Here is a 19518-nt window from a genome sequence, read left to right as displayed (position 1 = left end):
CTAAATTGAGTACTGCATGTCATTTTCCCTCCAAAATGTCATGTGACTTGTTACAGGAGTGCTGTCAGCATTGCTGCAGAGATTGAAGTGGTGGTGGTGGTGGGGGGGGGGGGGTTCATTCCCACTACCATGCTTGACTGTAGGCATAACACACTTATCTTTGTACTCCTCACCTGGTCGCCGCCACACATGCTTGAGATCATCGGAACCAAACAAATTAATCTTCGTCTCATCAGACCATAGGACACGGTCCCAGTAATCCATGTGCTTTGTTGACATGTTTTCAGCAAACTGTTTGCGGGCTTTCTTGTGTACCGTCTTCAGGAGAGGCTTCCTCCTGGGGTGTCAGCCATGAAGAACAATTTGATGTAGAGTACGGCGTATGGTCTGAGCACTAACAGGCTGACCCCCCACCTCTTCAATCTTTGCAGCAATGCCTACAGCACTCCTGTCTGAACTCTATTACATAAGCTGCACACAGACTACTTTTCATTGTGTCAAAGTGTCATTTTGTCAGTGTTCTCCCGTGAAAAGATATACTTAAATATCTGCAGAAATGCAAGGGGTGTACTCACTTTTGTGATACACTGTACAAGCAAAATCAAGACTGACAACATGAGGTGTGTACCATCACAATGACCGTGACTTCGTAACTACTATTTCAATAAAGTGTCTGTGACACAAGAAAGCATGTTTATTTAATATTACACGCGATATTTTGTGCTCCAGAATGAAATGGACCACTTGGATGTGTGCAGAAGTGATATACATATATATATATTTTTTTTAATCCCGCGCTACAAAAATGAGAGACTTCCGGCCACAGCCTCGGATTGAAGAAGGGTGGCGTGGCTCAGTGGTAGAGTAGTTGTCCCCCAACCCAGAGGTTGTGGGTTCGATTCTTCGCCCTGATGAACTTGCCTAAGTATCCTTGAGCAAGATACTGAACCCCATGTTGCTCCTGGTGCTGCGTCACCAGTAGGTGAATAGTGAGATAGTGTAAAGCGCTTTGAGCGCCTTGAAAGGTGGAAAAGCGCTATATAAGTATTACACCAAGTATAACACCAAGAAGGCGGCGGATAATACGTCAATGAGTGACATCATCTTCACTATACAGCCATACTGTTGTATGAGAAGGACTGTGGACTCATCTGATTTTGCGGATCAGTTTGTTTATTTTTTGCATTATGCCAGCCCAATTTTATGGAGGCTTTTGTTGCTACACCAGGGAGAGTGGTGTGAGCCTTTTTGGGTTTCAAAAAGATCCTGTTCACTGCGAAGAATGGGCTAAACAAGTCCGACAATCGAGGGACCATTGTCCGGACAAGGAAGTGAGTAAGCTATGTGTTTGATATTATGTCAAATACAGTGGTACCTTGACATACGATCGCTTTGGCACACGAGCTTTTCGACATCCGACGCCATTTGTTTCTACATCCGACGACATGCTCTAAATACGACGATTTTCTTTTGAGAGAAATCAACATGTATTCCAACAATGTTAGTGCAGTTGGTGAAAAGTAAAATGGTGATGCTTACCATCGACATGAAGATGGATATGATAGAAAAATATGAGCGTGGTGTGCGCATCCGTGATATGGCTCAACAATACAGCCGTAGACAGTCTATCTCGGCGGTCGTCCTCCGTTCGCCAGTCTTTATAAGGTGGCAGTTATTATTGTTGTAACATCACCAAAGAAATCGCCAGCTCTGTGAGGTTTCTAATCAATTATTTCATCAACTTGTGCAACACAACATTTCTGGTGTCCACCGCAGCAAGCAAACAAATTGAAAGGAAACACGCTCACTCTTTCAAGTCAGCCACGCGATACGTTCAGGTCCACCACCCAAACACATTCGCCACATTAGAACCCGGTTTGTTACATTATTAGAGATATTATTATAATTATTGCTATTATATTATAATTCCGATTTGTATTCATAATTTATTTGTTTTGCTCTTTGTCATAGATATTTGCGATAGTAACATCAGTATTTATTAAGAATTTAGTGTAGGTTTTCGGGTTGTGGAACTAATTAATGGAATTATAATGTATTCTTATGGGAAAATCCTGCTTAACATACGACAATTTCGACTTACAAACAAGGTCCTGCAATGATTTATCTGTGTATGTAGAGGTACCACTGTACTGGGTTCATGGCACATGTTTTAATAAGGAGGTGCCTTGCATTTTGTGGTTGACAATGTTCCCTGTCCACAGAGAAGGTGGGAGTGGCCGCCACCCTTGGCCGACGACTTGTCGCACACCATGGTCGCTGGCTGGTGAAGGCGGGAGCGCCCGTGCTCGGGTAGCCACGTGCTCTCGTCTCCTGTTTTCGATTGTGTCGAGACTTCATCTCCTCAGCCCTCTTCGTGTGCCCGCCTAGAGAGCGCGATCCTCTGCTTGGGCCCAGGCAGCCACGTGCTCTCTTTTCCGGTTCTCGATTATGTCCAGACTTCCACCCCCTCGACCGTCTACGCGTACCCACCTAGTGGGTGCTTTATTCGGCTTGGGCTCAGGCAGCAACGTATTCAGACATCAGCCGGTTTGTCGACCGAGAATGCGCCATTTTAGTCAGAAATGCTTGTCGCAGGGGAACGACGCGCCGAAACTTGCTCGCCGACAGGGGTTGGCCAATCTGTGAAGGCAATCACCCCCGCCGCCGTGTGTGACATGAGTCGGGGTAGTTTTGTGTGATTTTTTTTGTGTTCAAAAGGCGAGAAAAAGAGATTTGGAAAAGACGCACGGTTCGAGTTAGCATATATTCTAGCAATCACAGTCCTCTTTTGTTTACGCTCTGTCCTCCGTCTCAGAGTCCTCGAAGGAAATGACAAGAGCCGGACTAACTCCGGTGGCGTAAAATACCGTTCGGGAGGTTTAAGAAATCAGCAGTTTTGATCATCATGCAGTAATTTAGCCCTGTCGTACTGAATAAATGCATTTTTAATATTTCATATTCCATTTGGCAAAAGACTTATTTGTCATGACCATACAATTCATTTAGCAATCAAGGAAAAATATTTAGATACAAAGAATATCCTGTAAAAATATTGGAGTAGTGAGATAAAAACAATGATGACATTTTGCAGTCTGTCCTAGTCTTCAGCCTTGTGTTTGTTGTCTCTGTTGCCTTTTTCTCATTCTGAATCTTCCTCCTCCTGCAAATACGACTCATACATTTTAGCTGTATGCTACAGGCTTCCTCTGGATCGACAGTATCACTTCAAACATCCACACTTGAACCGGAATCGCTGAAAAATGCTTCATCCTCCATTGGGCTCAGTGCTAAATCCGCTGAAATACCTCATTCTCTGACGTCATCACCAAGATGGAAGCGCCAGAGCGGTATAATGACAGGAGATGCAAAACGGCAGACTTAAAGACGCATTTCTTGTCATCTGCGATTTGCCAAATTGTTGTACATAGTCAAATTGTCTCAATTAAAAAATAATAATGCTATTTAAGATTTTTTTTTGTCACGTCAAAGCAGAGGTTGCACTAGACTTTTTCGTTGTCTGTCATTTTGACTGACAGTGTCATAAAAATACGGTCATAATCTATTTTTACCCGTCACTTACATTTTTAAAATGATAATAACAACATATTCAATAGTATTTAGTTTTCGTTCATTTTTAATTAATATTCTGTCCGAACAAGCTTAACAAGAGGCAAACAGACAGCGGAGTGCACCAATCAACGACGGGCAGACGTGCCGGTTAGCAAAGCGACGAGGGCAGAACGAGGGACTTGCGCTGAAGTAAACATACGAGGAGAACGGAGTTTATTCAACATGGCTAGCGCGAGACAGACTGTTGTCAATGTCTCGTGTCGATGTGGTTTAGCTCATTTAAAACTGAATTTACCGCGGATTGGAACATATTCTTGGCTCTCCCGCCATCCGTGTTGTTGTAGAGACGACTTTCGGCGCGCAAGAGTGACGTTGCTCGTGAAGAACACGTCACGCAAATAAACAAATCTGATTTGTCGATTGATTTTGTACCTACTCGAGAGGCTGTGTCCCAGACTTTTCTCTCAGTGTTTGAAAAATACATGGAGAACAATCTGGCCGTGCCAGGCAAACACTCAGTTGCCTTGACATTTTTCCGAGTAAGACCAACGACGTCATGCATCAAGAGAGACAATAGCTAATTAATATGTTAACTCGCCACCCTGTGGTCTGGGGTGTGAATTGGAACCTGTCAAAATGACGGATGGACTTCAGTTTTTTCCATCACCGTTTTAAAAAAACGGTCAACGACGGAAATATTCGGTTAACGCGACCCCTGCGTCAAAGGTACTTTAAAGCAGGACTATATTGAGAAGCTGTACTTTGGTTTATTCAGTAAATTGCATGGGGGAAAACAGCATTAGATAGAGCAAAAGAAGGCTCGTATGAGTGCAGACTAACCTGGCATGAACCTGTTATCCCTTAGGCTCCCTTTCTCCACTCATCTGCTGTTGCTAATTAATACCACTCGGGAGGTGCAGGAGAAGGCAGTTAAATGGGCGGAATTTCTCCGCTCCATCTCCCCACTTTTTCCACATAGGCTTTGTTTGAGCCTCTGTATCGAGTCGAGGAGAACAAAATGGTCCACCTGTATCATAACATGCTCTTCCAGGAAAACAACTGCAGGTGTTGAGCTTCTCAGTACAAGCACGGAGTAGAGCAAAGATCTTGGCTTTGAACCAACAATCCAAACAAGTACAGTATGTGTGGCTGACTTTTTGGACTAGGAAATGCAAAAGGCAATACTTTTCCATTCTAGCACTGACCACTGCCTGGTTTGGTCCAATGCAGGTGGACAGTTACAGTAGAAATAAATTAACTAGGTAGCACGGTGGCCGAGCAACTAGCACGTCTGCCTCACCAGGGTTCAATCCCGGGCTGTGGCCTTCCTGTGGGGAGTTTGCATGTTCTCCACGTGCCTGCATGGGTTTTCTCCGGGGACTCCGGTTTCCTCTCGCATCCCAAAAACATGCGCGGTAGGCTGATTGAACACTCTAAATTGTCTGTAGGTATGAGTGTTATGAGTGTCTGTGTGAATATGTCTTATTGTGCCCTGCGATTGGCTGGCAACCAATTGAGAATTTACCCCGCCACAGTTAGCTGGGTTAACACCTCTGCGACCCTTATAAGGAAATGCTCCATGGAAAATGAATGAATGAATAAATTAACTAAAAAACAACAACAAAGGGGAAGGAGGTATTCAGATTGCACCAACAATGCTCAACACATGCAACTCTACCCGAAATTTTCCTGGAATTTGGATATGTAGTTTTGACAAACTGAGTGTATCTTGAGTAGGGCTGCAGCTATCGAATATTTTAGTAATCCAGTAATCAACTGAAAATTGTATCGATTAATCGAGTAATCGGATAAAACAAATATATTTTTAGGGTGAAGAGCAATTATACATATACATGAGAAAACAAGACATTTCATGTAATCTTGAACCATTTTCAGTCAATCAATGTCTTTATTTTCGATGTACAGTATATTGTTGAAAACAGCCAACAATTGCATCTCAGATGTAACTAGAATAAAAAAAAAAAGACTAATTCACTGCTTTCACTCAAAAAACTTTTAGATCTTATTAATATATATATATATATATATATATATATATATATATATATATATCTTACCTAAAAATGCCATTACGCTTGATAACACACATCACTTAAAAGTTAGGATTTTTTCCCACGTGTTTCAATTGAATTTCTCTTTGTGTCAAGCCATTTTTAAGTTCTAGTTAAGTTTTAAGTTAGTCTAAACTGTAAGTCCTGATAGGATTTTGAGTTTTTGCTGTGTTCAAAATAAATGTATGATACAGGCTGTATTGGAGCACATTAGGGACCAGTGCTACTTGGCGTTTTATCCAGCAATGACTACTGAGCTAAAATTGATAGTTAGCATGATTAAGTTTTTATTTTACACCCTCATCACTCCACAATGCTATGTTATCTTAAAGCCTGTATGTAAGACACGTTAGCCACGCATCGACAGTGGTCTTAATTAATTGAAACCTAGCCCTCCGCAGGGCTAACGTTCTGTGAGCTAGTAGCGACAGTAACGTTAATCTTATTTATTAGCGCTTAGCGCTCTTTATTAGCGCTTAGAGCTGTACTGCTTTAAGATGGCGGCTGTTTACAAACGCTGCCCAGACGCGGCCGAGTCTGTCATTTGGCATCTAGTTCAACATACATGTGATCTCTATGAGACGCACCAGACGCTGCCTGTTACCAATGTAGCATTGTGCGGGCTAGTATTTAGCAACGTCAGCGTCGTTTGTGGCGGCTGTCGGCTGCGGTAAGTTTTTTTTTTTTTTCTTCCTCTTCCTCTCCGCACGTGACAGCGCGCTGTCCCGCATTAAAAGTAGTCCTAGCAAAACGTGATGCTTAGAGCTGTCAAAATAAACGATTACTCGAGGTGAATAAAATTACTCGGATCAGTTTTTAAACTCGAGTTACTCGAGTTGCTCGAGTACTCGTTTCAGCTCTAATCTTGAGTGGAGGGCCAAAATAGATGTAAAAACATGCTACTTACTGACTTCTTCACCAGTTTCCACAAATTTTCTGTTGAAGTATAAAGTTAGGAGACATTGTTTTAAATACCCCCATCGGAGTCCTAATGCCAATTAAGCATACTGTAATGAGAAGGGGCTCACTGCATGCTTGTTTCTTTCAACATTATAAGTCAAAATTTTTAGATCAGTTTAAAAGGAATGAATTTCGCAAAATATTACGGAAATATAGTTAATAAACCAAACAATTACACAAAAAAAGCACAACAATAAAACTCGTTCAATACCTTGGACTTATTAATAAATCCTTTGGAAGACTTAAGTTTGCTACCAACGACGTATAAATACATCTTTCACTTTTTGAGTGTGTGTGTGTGTGTGTGGGGGGGGGGGGGGGGGGGTGCTAGTCTGAGTGTAAGAGAAACTACATAAGGGTCTGACGCAACAGTTTACCAAATGATTAAGCTGGAGCGCAATTTTAAAGCCCTCAAACCAGCCAGCATGTTGCAGAAGTGCAGTGACCAAATTCAGCAAACATCAGTTAGAAAAAGAAGAGTACACAAAGTTTATATTGCCTAAAACTATGCATTATAAGGAAATTTGTACTGTGCACGGTCAAGCACATAAATGTACTTTCGCGTTCAAGAGTAGAAAAAAAAGTGTTATCTGATGAAAGATGGTAATCTAATCTTTCTTTTGGTAGGTTATGTATTCATGTAGCCACAGAACACAATATTCTATGCTTCTATGCTTGAAAGATCAGTAAAAGTTATCAAAATTCGCTGATACAGAAGGCAGAATGTCTTGTGAAAAATGGCTGGGAGTGAATGCATTCATTTTGAATGAGTTAAATAAGGTTGTAATTTATTTCAAATAAAGACCCATATAAAAATTCAATGCAGTATTTTTTATATTTAGATATCATGGAAAGGTTTACAGTATTATTTCAATAATTAAAAGGTTTAAATCGCAGCACTTCAATATATTGGACATTCTTAGGGGCCCTCTCTTGGATGGTTGAGTCCACTGACAGCGACCGGACGATTTTATGTTTAAAAAGACTCAAATTTAGTAAACTCGAAACAGACTCGACTCCCCGTTTTTTTTTCCTCACGCGTCTAACACCACGTGGACATCTATCATCGTCAATGGCAGTCAGTGAGTTAATGACGACTGTATGCATAGCAAGTCATGGGTACTTATGCTGCTTGTACTTGCTGAAGGGTGCGGGCTCCTGGACTTGAGGAGGTTGGTTACATAAGGCGTGTTTGACAAGCATGGCTGACTTTTTGACAAAATGCAATGTGATATAATGTGATGTGTGACAAAAAGTATGGTTTTAGGGACACGCTTTGGGGTGGAAGGGAAAAAGAGGGGGGTGTGCGTGTGTGTAGGGGGGGTGTTGAGGTGTGTGTGTGTGTACGGTGTGTGGGGTAGTGGGAGAGGGGGTTTGCATGTGCGTGTGTGAGCTTTTGCAAATTGATTAATCTTAGACAAAGTTATCAAAGTACTGTAGGTTTTGTTATATATGCTATATGTAAGTGAGCCACACTGCCCAAATTTCTCAAAAATTAAGAAAAAATCCATATACAGTAGGAGTGGGAACCTCTTGGTACCCCACGATACGATACAAATTGTGATACAAAGCCTACGATAACGATGATCTCACGATATGGCGATACAACAATTATCGATACATTGGTCAGGAAATCATCCTACATAATGACTAATAAACAGAGAGACAAGGTATTTTCATCCTTCTGCTGTAAGTTTATCACTTGTAGACGTCCAATTCATTTTCGTCCAAACCGATTGGACGTCTATGACAATCAATGGCAATTAGTTTAATTTGGGGGCATTTCAGGTCATTTGCTGAAGATTCAGTCACTTACAGTTGAATTTCGGGCATTTATGGGTCACTTCCTATTAATTTTGGGGCATTTATGGGTAACTTACTGTTCATTTTGTCTTACAGAATAGGAAGTGACCCGGGAATCCCCTCAAATTAATAGGTAGTGACTCAAATCCAACAGGAAGTGACCTGTAAATGCCCTAAAATGAACAAAAAGTGACCTGCAAATGCCCCAAAAATCAGAAAGACTGGCTGGAAATGGTCTGGTTTCTGGCCCCTCACAGTTTAAAATGAAAAGGCGTCCAGGACCATCAATGGCAGCCATAGAGTTAACAGAGACACTATTATATACTATGGACGATTTTGGTAGCAACTTGTTGGTTCCTTAATTATTTTTTTAAACATTGACACCTTTTTAAAATGATATATCGATTCTTGGCAGGAGCATATCGATCACCTTTTTTTGATACAAAGTATCGCGATATATCACCATAACGATATTTTGTCACACCCAAAACAAACAGTAAAACACACACCCAACACAAACACGCCCAAAACACCATTTGCCGCACCTCTCTATAAGCCACAGGTGCCCATGTCTTAGTATGGGTTATTAATAAGGAGAGATGTGAAACAAAAATATTTGATTGATCTAAAAATATTTTTATTAACCAAATAAACAAGCATCAACACGACGAGTTACGTCCTCCTCATTCATCTGCAACAGCTTGTTACTCGGAGGACCCAGACACTACAAGTACCACTCATGTTCTCTGCGGCAATCTATAACCTGAAAAAAAAAAATCACCTAACTTAAAAATTTTTTTTTTTTAAAAACTAAAAAAAATAAAATCCATGTTACATTTCCTTATTAGCTTGAAGTCCCCTTAAAAATCCCTGCCATAGCATCTTATATACTCAGGGCTATCATTACACACCGTATACATACATCCAGTATACATACGCAACCCTAGCATAGCAACTAACAAAACGGTTACATATGCTTGATATATACAAAACATTTTATGTCATTCATGGTATTAAAAAGGGCCCTACATCCCTGTTACTGACCAAATTCCCACAAGGGGCACTGTTTTAGTAGATTCCGCCTGTATGTGCTGCCCTAAAATGCAACGCAAGTGTATTTACATGCCAGCGTGGACCACACTGCCTGTGTTCTAGAATTTGGTAGACTCATCTGTGCCACGGTAGGTGTAAAAGCGCAGTCAGGGTGTGTCTACGCGGACATGCCAAATGGAGGCGACCAACAGTGGATGAATGGTCACTTACACTACAGCAGTGAAGAGCAGACAGACAGACAGGCAGACATTAAGGCCGCCCAGCAGAAATGAGTCAGACATCAATGTGTCTCACTCATCAATACAGTGCATGAAGCATGCATTCAATACAGTACATGAATTCAGCATGCATTAAACCATCTGAAACATTGTTGAAAATCAATTCACAATTAGTTGATATTGTTATATTGTTTATCCTTCTAATATCATCCCTTGGGCCACAACACAGTCGGGGGAGGAGGTGGTGTGTGGTGGGCTGGTTTTGGTGGTGTCACATAAAGACACAAGTGATCAGAGTAAAAGGTGATCAAGTGCCCATTTCATATCCCTGGCCAAATTCAAGTAATCCTTCCATTAGGACTGCTGGTATTTCCTCATACCTAACTTTTGTCAACCTTTCACTGAGCAACCAGTTTCTCCTTATAGCAGGTAGAAGATGAGCGGTCCAATGAAATAAACTATATTTCAAAGTAAATCTAAAGAACGCTGCTTATTTATACAAAAAGAATCAGATGTTTATACCTAATTTGACTGATTTTGTTTGCAATTGTGTCTTGAAGATTTTAATGTGATGTAAATCACTTTAATCTACCCTGTGTTGCATTGTGCTGTATATACCCTACCCACCGACGTCACAAAACCACGTGCTCGCTGTATGGTTCCGCCCACTTGTCCGTCATTTTGTCTCTGTATTAGCATTGGTTTCAATTGATCGAGGAATTTAAAATGCATTTCATGGAAGACCCGGTGCTTTCTGATGCCGTAAACTCACTGGATGTGTTGCATAAAAGGCGTTATGTGGAAAAGCTTCGTTCTATACAGTCGCCAGATCCATATTTGATGCCTAAATCGATGATTTTTGACCGGCTGCCTTCGCCGTCTCTGCCTGACCCTGATATTTACAACTATCTTGTCCACACAAAATCAGCCTATTCTCACGAAAGTTTGAAAAACTTTAAGAGCTTGGAGGCTTATAAATGCTACGTTGCTGGTTGGTTGAAACAGGTCCTCGTACACGAAAATTCGGCAGGAATCTTGTGCTCGGAAGGTGAGTTACGAAATTTTCAATTCAAAATCTTTTGTTCTTGCTAACATCCACTGTCAAGTCTAATGTATTTCATGTCATTTGTCAATGGAGCTAGGGCTTTTAATGTTTATATGGATTAGCGATAGCACTCTCACTACATACATACGTGTATGTTGTCGGCGATTAGCCTAGCAATGATCTTAATTGTGGTTGTCAGCCCAAAACCCTCTAAATATATATTAAATGCATCTTACCAGATATAAAATGACTACTACATAATCTGTGGTAATCGTTTGGAGCCCAGTTTTCTCGTTGAATTGCAGCAGCCCATCTCGCTCTCTCCTCTCCGTGTCTCTCGGAATCCGGTAGAAATTCAAGTCTCTCCGTCTATCTTCTCTGTTATTGCAACCGACCGCCACACACGCCTTCACCATTTTGATTATTAATGTTAACGAGCAGAAAAACACGCCGTAAATAGGAGGAATGTACGTAGCCGTAACAGGTCAACACAATGTGTTGACGGACAAGTGGGCGGCACCAGTCAGGAGAGCGGAGTTGTGACGTCACGTGGGTAGGGTCTATAAATAAATTTGCCGTGCTTTGCCTAAAATTGAGGTATTCCCACCTCTTATTTATGTACCTGCCCACAAAATTAACAAAACCTGGTTTAAAACACCCTTTTTCCTGGCACAGACTTGCACTGGTCTAGATGTTCAGTGGTATGAAAAAGTATTTGAACCTTTTGGAATTTCTCACATTTCTGCATAAAATCACTATCAAATGTCATCTGATCTTTATCAAAACCACACAGATGTAAAAACAGTATCTGCTTTAACTAAAACCAACCAAACATTTATAGGTTTTCATATTTTAATGAGGATAGCATGCAAACAATGACATAAGGGGGAAAAATAAACAAACCCTCTGCCTAAGGAGACTTAAAGAGCAATTAAAACCAGTCTTTACCAAACAAATCAATTCAGATGTGTGCCCAATCACTGATGAGTGGTATAAAGCTGCCCTACCCACTATAAAACACACACCTGGTAAGAATTGTCTTGATGAGAAGCATTGTCAGATGTGCATTATGGCTCGGTCAAAAAAGCTGTCTGAAGACCTGCGATCAAGGATTGTTGATTTGCATAAAACTGGGAAAGGATACAAAACCATCTCTAAAAGCCTGGATGTTCATCAATTGACAGTCAGAGAAGTTGCCTACAAATGGAGAGAGTTTGGCACTGTAGCTTCTCTCCCAAGGAGTGGCCGTCCAGCAAAGATGACGGCAAGAGTTCAGCGCAAAATACTCATAGAGGTAAAAAAAAAAAAAAAAAACAAGAGTGTCTGCGAAAGACTTAGAAATCACTGGCCCAGTGCAATATCTCTGTGCGCACATCAACTATATGTGAAACTATGGCCAAGAATGGTGTTCATGGGAGGATTCCACAGAGGAAGCCACTGCTGTCTAAAAAAAAAATTGTTACTTGTCTAATTTTCGCAGAAGGCACATGGACACGCCACAGTTTTGGCAAAATGTTTTGTGGACTGATGAAACCAAAGTTGAATTGTTTGGGAGTAACAAGCAACGTCATGTGTGGAGGAAAAATGGAATAGCTCACCAAAATCAACACCTCATCCCCACCATAAAGCATGGTGGAGGGAGCATCATGATTTGGGGCTGTTTGCTACCTCAGGGCCTGGACAACTTGCAATCATTAATGGAAGAATAAATTCAAAAGTTTATAAAGATGTTTTGCAGGAAAACCCGAGGCCGTCTGTCAGACATTTGAAGCTAAAAGGAGGATGGATGCTGCAACAAGACAATGATCCAAAACACAGAAGTGAATAAACTTCAGAATAGTTTCAGAAGAACAAAATACACGTTCTGGAGTGGCCATGTCAAAGTCCAGACTTGAACCCCATTGAGATGGTGTGGCATGACCTAAAGACAGTGATTCATGCCAGACATCCCTGGAATCTGACTGAGCTACAGCAGTTTTGTAGAGAAGAATGAGCCATGGTTAGTTCTGATCCATGTGCCAGACAGATCAGCAGCTACACGAAGCGTGTGGTTGAAGTTATTGCTGAGAAGGGGAAGGGGCGGCACAAAATATTATATGAGATGGTTTACTTACTTATTTTTCCCCCTTCTGTAATTGTTTGCATACTATCATCATTAAAATATGAAAACCTATAAATGTTTGGGTGGGTTTAGTTAAAGCAGACACTGTTTGCAAAACACTAGGAGGAAAAAGCATGTACAGTGGTAGCTCTACATACGAATTTAATTCATTCCAGGACCTGCTTTGTAAGTCGAAATGGTCGTAAATTGAGCAGGATTTTCCCAAAAGAATACATTATAATTCGATTAATTTATTCCATGGTCCAAAAACCTACACTAAATCCTTAATAAATACTGGAGGTACTATTACTAATAGGAATTACACATAGCAAAAAAAGGAATTATAAATACAAATCAGAATAACAATAATAAATGAACATTTTAAAAAGCGTTTTTATTGTCACCTTAACTTATAGAAACTGGCGAACAAAGGTGGGAGGAGACAGCGGGTGCCTGTGGATATGGTGAGCAGTGTTGTGTCTAATTGAGAAAATGCATAAAATAAGACATGTAACACAAATAAATAATGAAAAAATAAATGACAAAAGCATTTTTATTATCACTTAACTTACTTTAACGAGTTTTTAAATCTTTTAAACGCCTTCGTGTCTGTAGCCTTCTTACTTGGAAGCAGTGTTTTGTGCTGCCAAAAATCGGAAAGGAAGTTCACAGGCTAGCAACCATCCTGCTTGTGTCACATCAGCTAAGCCGATTTGAAAAGACAAATGCTCACAGCCTTTATTCCAACGCAGCCTTTCCAAAATAACGGCAGGACCAATCTGGGTTGCAGAGCAGCAAGAGGTCACGGTGGCGCAGTTCCTGCTTATAGTTCTGTCGAGCAAAAACCCTCTGGAGAAGTGACAGCTTCTGTCAGCAACGTTCCGTAAGAGGAGGTGAGAGAATGACGAAAGGGGAAGAACGAGAACCAGAGATGTGTGATTCTACTCTGCAGCCCCTAAAAATATTTCTAGCAGGTTTGGGTTTTCACTCATATTGAATAAAAGTAAGAAGACAATTCAAAAGTAAGCTTGTGAACTACACAAGACAAGCTGTTTCTGAGTTTGACTTTTTGGTAAAAATAGATAAAATCCACAAGAGAAAACCTGTCTAGGTGCATGTCAAATAGAAGAACATATTAGGAATCTCTGAAAACCAACTGAATTTTCAACTGACAATGCAAATGCAAATCTGATTATGAATACTACCTAGAATTAAACAATCTTTTAGTAATTAGTAGTGTATTAGCTATAAAGTATTTTTTAAATATGAACTGCCAAGAAGTAGAATCAGAAGTTCAAAACTGATGCATCACTGATGCACGTCACATTTTTTTTTTTTTTTTAATTGCACTGTTACAGAAGTATGACGTTTTAACTGAATGTGAAATGCCATAAGACAACATGTATATATGCCCTTTTTTAACATGCACTGTTACAGTAGTAGGAAGTTTTAATTGAATGTGAAATGCCATAAGACAACATGTATATAACACACTTTAATCACATGTAACAAGTACATGGCAGCTAAGCAGTTGAGCGTGAAAATTGTCAAAATATCACAGACGGTATAACTTGGAAATGAAGAATGAGCTTTTCACATAAAACAATTAAGTTGCCAGGTTCCAAGTTGGTGGCACAATGGGTGACTTGTGAGCACGCTCGCCCACCTTTTCAAGGTTATGGATTCAAATCGAGCTTGGGCCTTCCTGTGTGAAGTTAGCATATTCTCCCATTTTTTGTGTGGGATTTTCTGTTTGATTATATCTTCCAAAAAAATCAAAGCTAGGTGAAGACTAACTTGTATTAAAGTTTGATCAAATGGCAACAGTTTCACGGTGTACACAAGTGGTCTCCAAACTATTGCACATAGGGCCACATTGGGCGCAGGATTTCATTCAAACAAAACAAGACGACAACTTTGCACCAATCTGGTGTCTTACAAGTGTAATCAGCTGATTGCAGTCAGGTGCTGCTTGTTTTTGTAGAAACTTCATTGGTTAAACTGTCGGTACTCAATCAGTTGGAACAAAAACGAAGACCCACAGCGGCCCTTGAGGACCGGTTTGGAGACCCCTGGTCTACACTGACTCCTGCCAAAAGTCAGCTGGGATAAGCTCCAGCCTCCGCACTCCTCATGAAGATAAACAGGCCAGACAATGGAGGGATGGTCTTAGCCGGTTTGAATATGCAGGACTCACCGCTGCAGCAACGTAATGCCAGTGGGTAGGATCTGTATTTTGTCATAGTTAGTTTTAGCCAATAGATGCTGTGATTTAAAAAGAAAAAAAAATTTTTTTTTTTTTTTAAAGGACTTTTTACTTTCACTTTGTTCAGCTGGGTCGGACAGTAGGCATGTTGTGTTGCACAAGTTCTGAAAAAAATGATTAAAAACCTGATGAAGCTGGTGATTTTACCACCTTATCACCTTAGCTTATAAAGACTGACGAACAAAGATCGGAGGAGGACCGTCAAGATTCTAGACATTCTACAGCCGTATTGTCAAGCCAGTTCACGGGCACAGCCACCATGCTCATATTTTTCTATTATTTCCATCTTCATTTCAATGGTAAGCTTCACCATTTTTCCCTCTTCTGCCACCTGCACCTGCGCCACATCTGATCCAAGATGGCAGCGCGGAAGCATGGAGCAGCTCACGGCTCTCCCATTCAGTGCTTGTTTTTGTGTTTTATTTTCATTATTGTTTTTTTTTTTTTTTTTTTCATACACTCACCTCTGCACTACTTCAATACACCAACCAGGACCTCGTGGACATCGGTTACAGTCACAAGGTAGCCATCACGAGGGAATTTCACTACTCCCATAACATCCCAGACAAAGCAGCGAGAGCCCCGGACTCTCCTTGGATTTTTGTCGGGTCTGAGAAGTGGCGGAGGAGGAAGAGTAAGCAGAAGTGCGGCCGCAGGTCCGGCATTCGGCAAAAGCTACAAAACCATCCGCACAAGCCAGCCCTGCCGAGCCTGTACCTCACCAACGCCAGATCCCTCACTCAGAAAACAGAGGATTTTCAACTACAACTTACTGGAAACGGCTATGTCCACTATTGCTGCGGCCTCATCATTACGGAGACGTGGCTCCACTCAGGCATCCCTGATGCTAGCGTGGAGCTAACAGGCTGCTCGCTACACCGCTACGACTGAATGGCAGACTCCGGTAAAAGCAGAGGCGGGGGGCTTTGCATTTACGTACATGAGAACTGGTGCAATAACATGTGTTCATCACTGCTGTTTACATTCCACCGAGCGCTAACGTTAGCGCGGCAATATCTCTCCTGCTAGATGTTATAAATAAACAGCAGGGGGCCCACCCCGACGGTGTACACACTGTACTGGGAGATTTTAATAGGGCCGACCTGAAAGCAGCACTTCCCAAGTTCTACCAATATGTTAAATGCCCAACGAGGGGGGGTGGGGGGGTACACTCTGGACCACGTGTGGTCTAACATCAAGCACTGCTGCAGAGCTACCCCCTTCCCCCACGTAGGACAGTCAAATCATCTCTACCTACTACTCATTCCTGCATACACCCTCCTGAGACACAGATCCAGGCCTACCACAAAGACCATTACAACCTGGCCTGAGAAAGCACTCAATGAACTTCAGGACTGCTTTCACCACACAGACTGGGACCTATTTGCAAATCAGGACCTGGAAACATTCACGGGGACTGTACTTGACTACATTAAGTTCTGTATAGCAACTGTGGCTGTGGAAAAAACAGAGCTCTAAGGTCTTCCCAAACCAGAAGCCCTGGATGACCAGCCAGGTCCGCTCCCTCCTCAAAGCCCGCGACGTTGCCTTCAGGTCAGGAGACCGTGCTCTCTACAGCATTGCCCGCGCTGACCTGAATAAGGGAATTGAAAGGGCCAAAGTGGACTACAGAAGGAAAATAAGAGTACCACTTCAACAGCAACAGGCTACGGGAGGCGTGGAGGGGCCTGCAGGACATCACCAACTTCCGGGGCTTGGACATCACACCAGCAGACCTGAACAAGTTGCTGGCGGACGAGCTGAACTGCTTATTTGCCCGGTTTGAACCACCACAGAGACACTCACCCACTCCAACCCCGCCCCCACCCCTCTCAGGACCCAGCACCCCCCCATTCACCATAGAGGAGCCTCATGTGAGGAACGTCTTACAGTCAGTGAACCCCAGGAAGGCTGCGGGGCCGGATGGAGTACCAGGGAAAATACTCAGAGCATGCGCAGACCACGCAGCTGTCCCACATCTTCTGCAGGATCTTCAACCTCTCCCTGTCCCAAGCAGTCATCCCAACCAGCCCGAAATCCGCTACCATCATCCCGGTTCCCAAGAACACACCAGTATCTGGCCCAAACGACTACCGCCCTGTTGCCCTCACCCCAATAATTATGAAGTGCTTTGAGAGGCTGATTCTCCGGCACATCAAGGACGGTTTCTAAGTTCATACTATGTATCTGTGGCTGGGGAAAAAAACAGAGGGCCTATTTGGAACATCGTTTAACTTTACACCAGCAGGAGTATGTGCCAAGTGCAAGCGTGTTTAAGAATATGTTTTCTTAATTTGGTGGACAAGCGCAAGCATGTGTTTTGCAAAGGCGGTGGAATGTGATGCTTGGAGGTTGGACCTCGGCGAGTCTTAGGCATCAATAAGCAGGCTTCTTTACAGTCTCTTTAACAGCGGTGAATTTGTTGCCAAAGCTCGTCCTCTACCTGACAGAAGGTGGAAACGGTTTGCTGGGTGGAAGGTTGACGCACACTTGGTAGTATAAGTATTAGCAGATATATGAGACACTCCACATGAATCGGCAAGCACGATCTGCGTAGCGAAATGGGCAATTAGAGAGGCCTTCCACGTGACCCTGGAGTCACTCACAAATGATGGGGGAGGAGAAGTATTTATGCAAGTCTTATGTTTATCTTCTCGGACCGCAATCATCATTTCAAAGCGTCACAAAAAGCCATATGAAATGGCAAAACATACATGCAGAGTTCATCTTTGGATGCTGGCTGAAAGAGCTATGGAATCGCACCAGCGGAGCGCATGATCTGCTGATGTCACGTGTGACAGCAGTTAAATTTCCACTTATGGCACATTTTTCAGGACAATACAACTTAAGGGCCATTCAAGCGTCATAGACAAATGCTGTGGGTCATCTGGATTTTATGATGATCTTATCTTGCCACATACACAACAGCATGGCAACCTGAGCTTTAGCATGTAATACTTAAGAGAGGAAAAACATGGATACCTTCTGTGTGACTCTCTGAGAGTTCCAATACTATTTATATTGTGGCATAGAGAAATGAGAAAGGCCAGAAGGAGGTCTTATCCTGAGAAGCAAGTTTAATGGCTTTTTTTTTTATAATTTGCAGTATAATTATTGCAATCCAGCCTGCTGGCAAATACCATGCTTAGGATTATTAGCGAGGTGGCGGCAGCTAGAGGTCTAGCTCCTTTAAGAGGGCGGTGCTGCATTGGATGGGTGCCAAAATCCTTGAGCAGATGGAAAGTAAAAATTATTTTTAAATTCAGAATTGAGGTTTTAGACGAATAGACTAATTGTAATACAGTGTATCACAAAAGTGAGTACACCCCTCACATTTCTGCAGATATTTAAGTATATCTTTTCATGGGACATCACTGACAAAAGTAGTCTGCATGCAGCTTATATAATAAATTTATTTTCCCCTGAAAATAACTCAAAATATAGCCGTTAATATCTAAACCCCTGGCAACAAAAGTGAGTACACCCCTTAGAAACTACGTACATCCCTAAATGTCCAAATTGAGTACTGCTTGTCATTTTCCCTCCAAAATGTCATGTGACTCGTTACAGGAGCGCTGGCAGCATTGCAGCAGAGATTGAAGAGTTGGGGGGTCAGCCTGTTAGTGCTCAGACCATGCGCCGCACTCTACATCAAATTGATATGCATGGCAGTCACCCCAGGAGGAAGCCTCTTCTGAAGACGGTACACAAGAAAGCACGCCCGTCTCATCAGACCATAGGACATCGTTCCAGTAATCCATGTGCTTTGTTGACATGTCTTCAGCAAACTGTTTGTGGCCTTTCTCTTCAATCTCTGCAGCAATGGTGACAGCACTCTTGTCCCTCTTTTGGAGGGAAAATGACAAGCAGTACTCAATTTGGACATTTAGGGATGTACGTAGTTTCTAAGGCGTGTACTCACTTTTGTTGCCAGGGGTTTGGATGTTAATGGCTATATTTTGAGTTATTTCGAGGGGAAAATAAATTAACTCTATTATATGAGCTGCACACAGACTACTTTTCATTGTGTCAAAGTGTCATTTTGTCAGTGTTGTCCCACGAAAAGATATACTTAAATATTTGCAGAAATGCGAAGGGTGTACTCACTTTTGTGATACACTGTATATTTTAGACATAAATATAGTGTATGTTTTAATTACTAGGTTCATGTAAGCATGTTATTGTATGCACACCTCTCTATATTTTTATTATATCATTAGGAATGATGTCACATAGGCCAACATAAGAAACTTTAGGAATCAGTCTCTTTTCACCTTTGACAAAATTGTTTTGAAACGGAAATTCAAAGACCTAAAGAAAATGTGAATGTGAAGAATGTGGAGACTGTATAGCTCTTCATGAGACAGCATGATCAGTAGTAGTTAAACATTTACATGGATGTATGGAACTTTTTCAGTTTAGTATGTTCG

The 19518-nt window shown here is 41.8% G+C and overlaps 1 protein-coding gene across 4 annotated transcripts in view; it reads right to left on the bottom strand.

The window, feature by feature from the left end:
* Positions 1–19518, bottom strand: part of LOC130906086 (forkhead box protein J3-like) — a 142651-nt gene that overhangs the window by 61243 nt on the left and 61890 nt on the right. The gene's annotated exons all lie outside the window — the stretch shown is intronic.

This window comes from Corythoichthys intestinalis, chromosome 2 (assembly GCF_030265065.1).
Source record: "Corythoichthys intestinalis isolate RoL2023-P3 chromosome 2, ASM3026506v1, whole genome shotgun sequence".
Classification (NCBI taxonomy): Eukaryota; Metazoa; Chordata; class Actinopteri; order Syngnathiformes; family Syngnathidae; genus Corythoichthys; species Corythoichthys intestinalis.
This window is presented reverse-complemented; position numbering and strand designations above follow the sequence as displayed.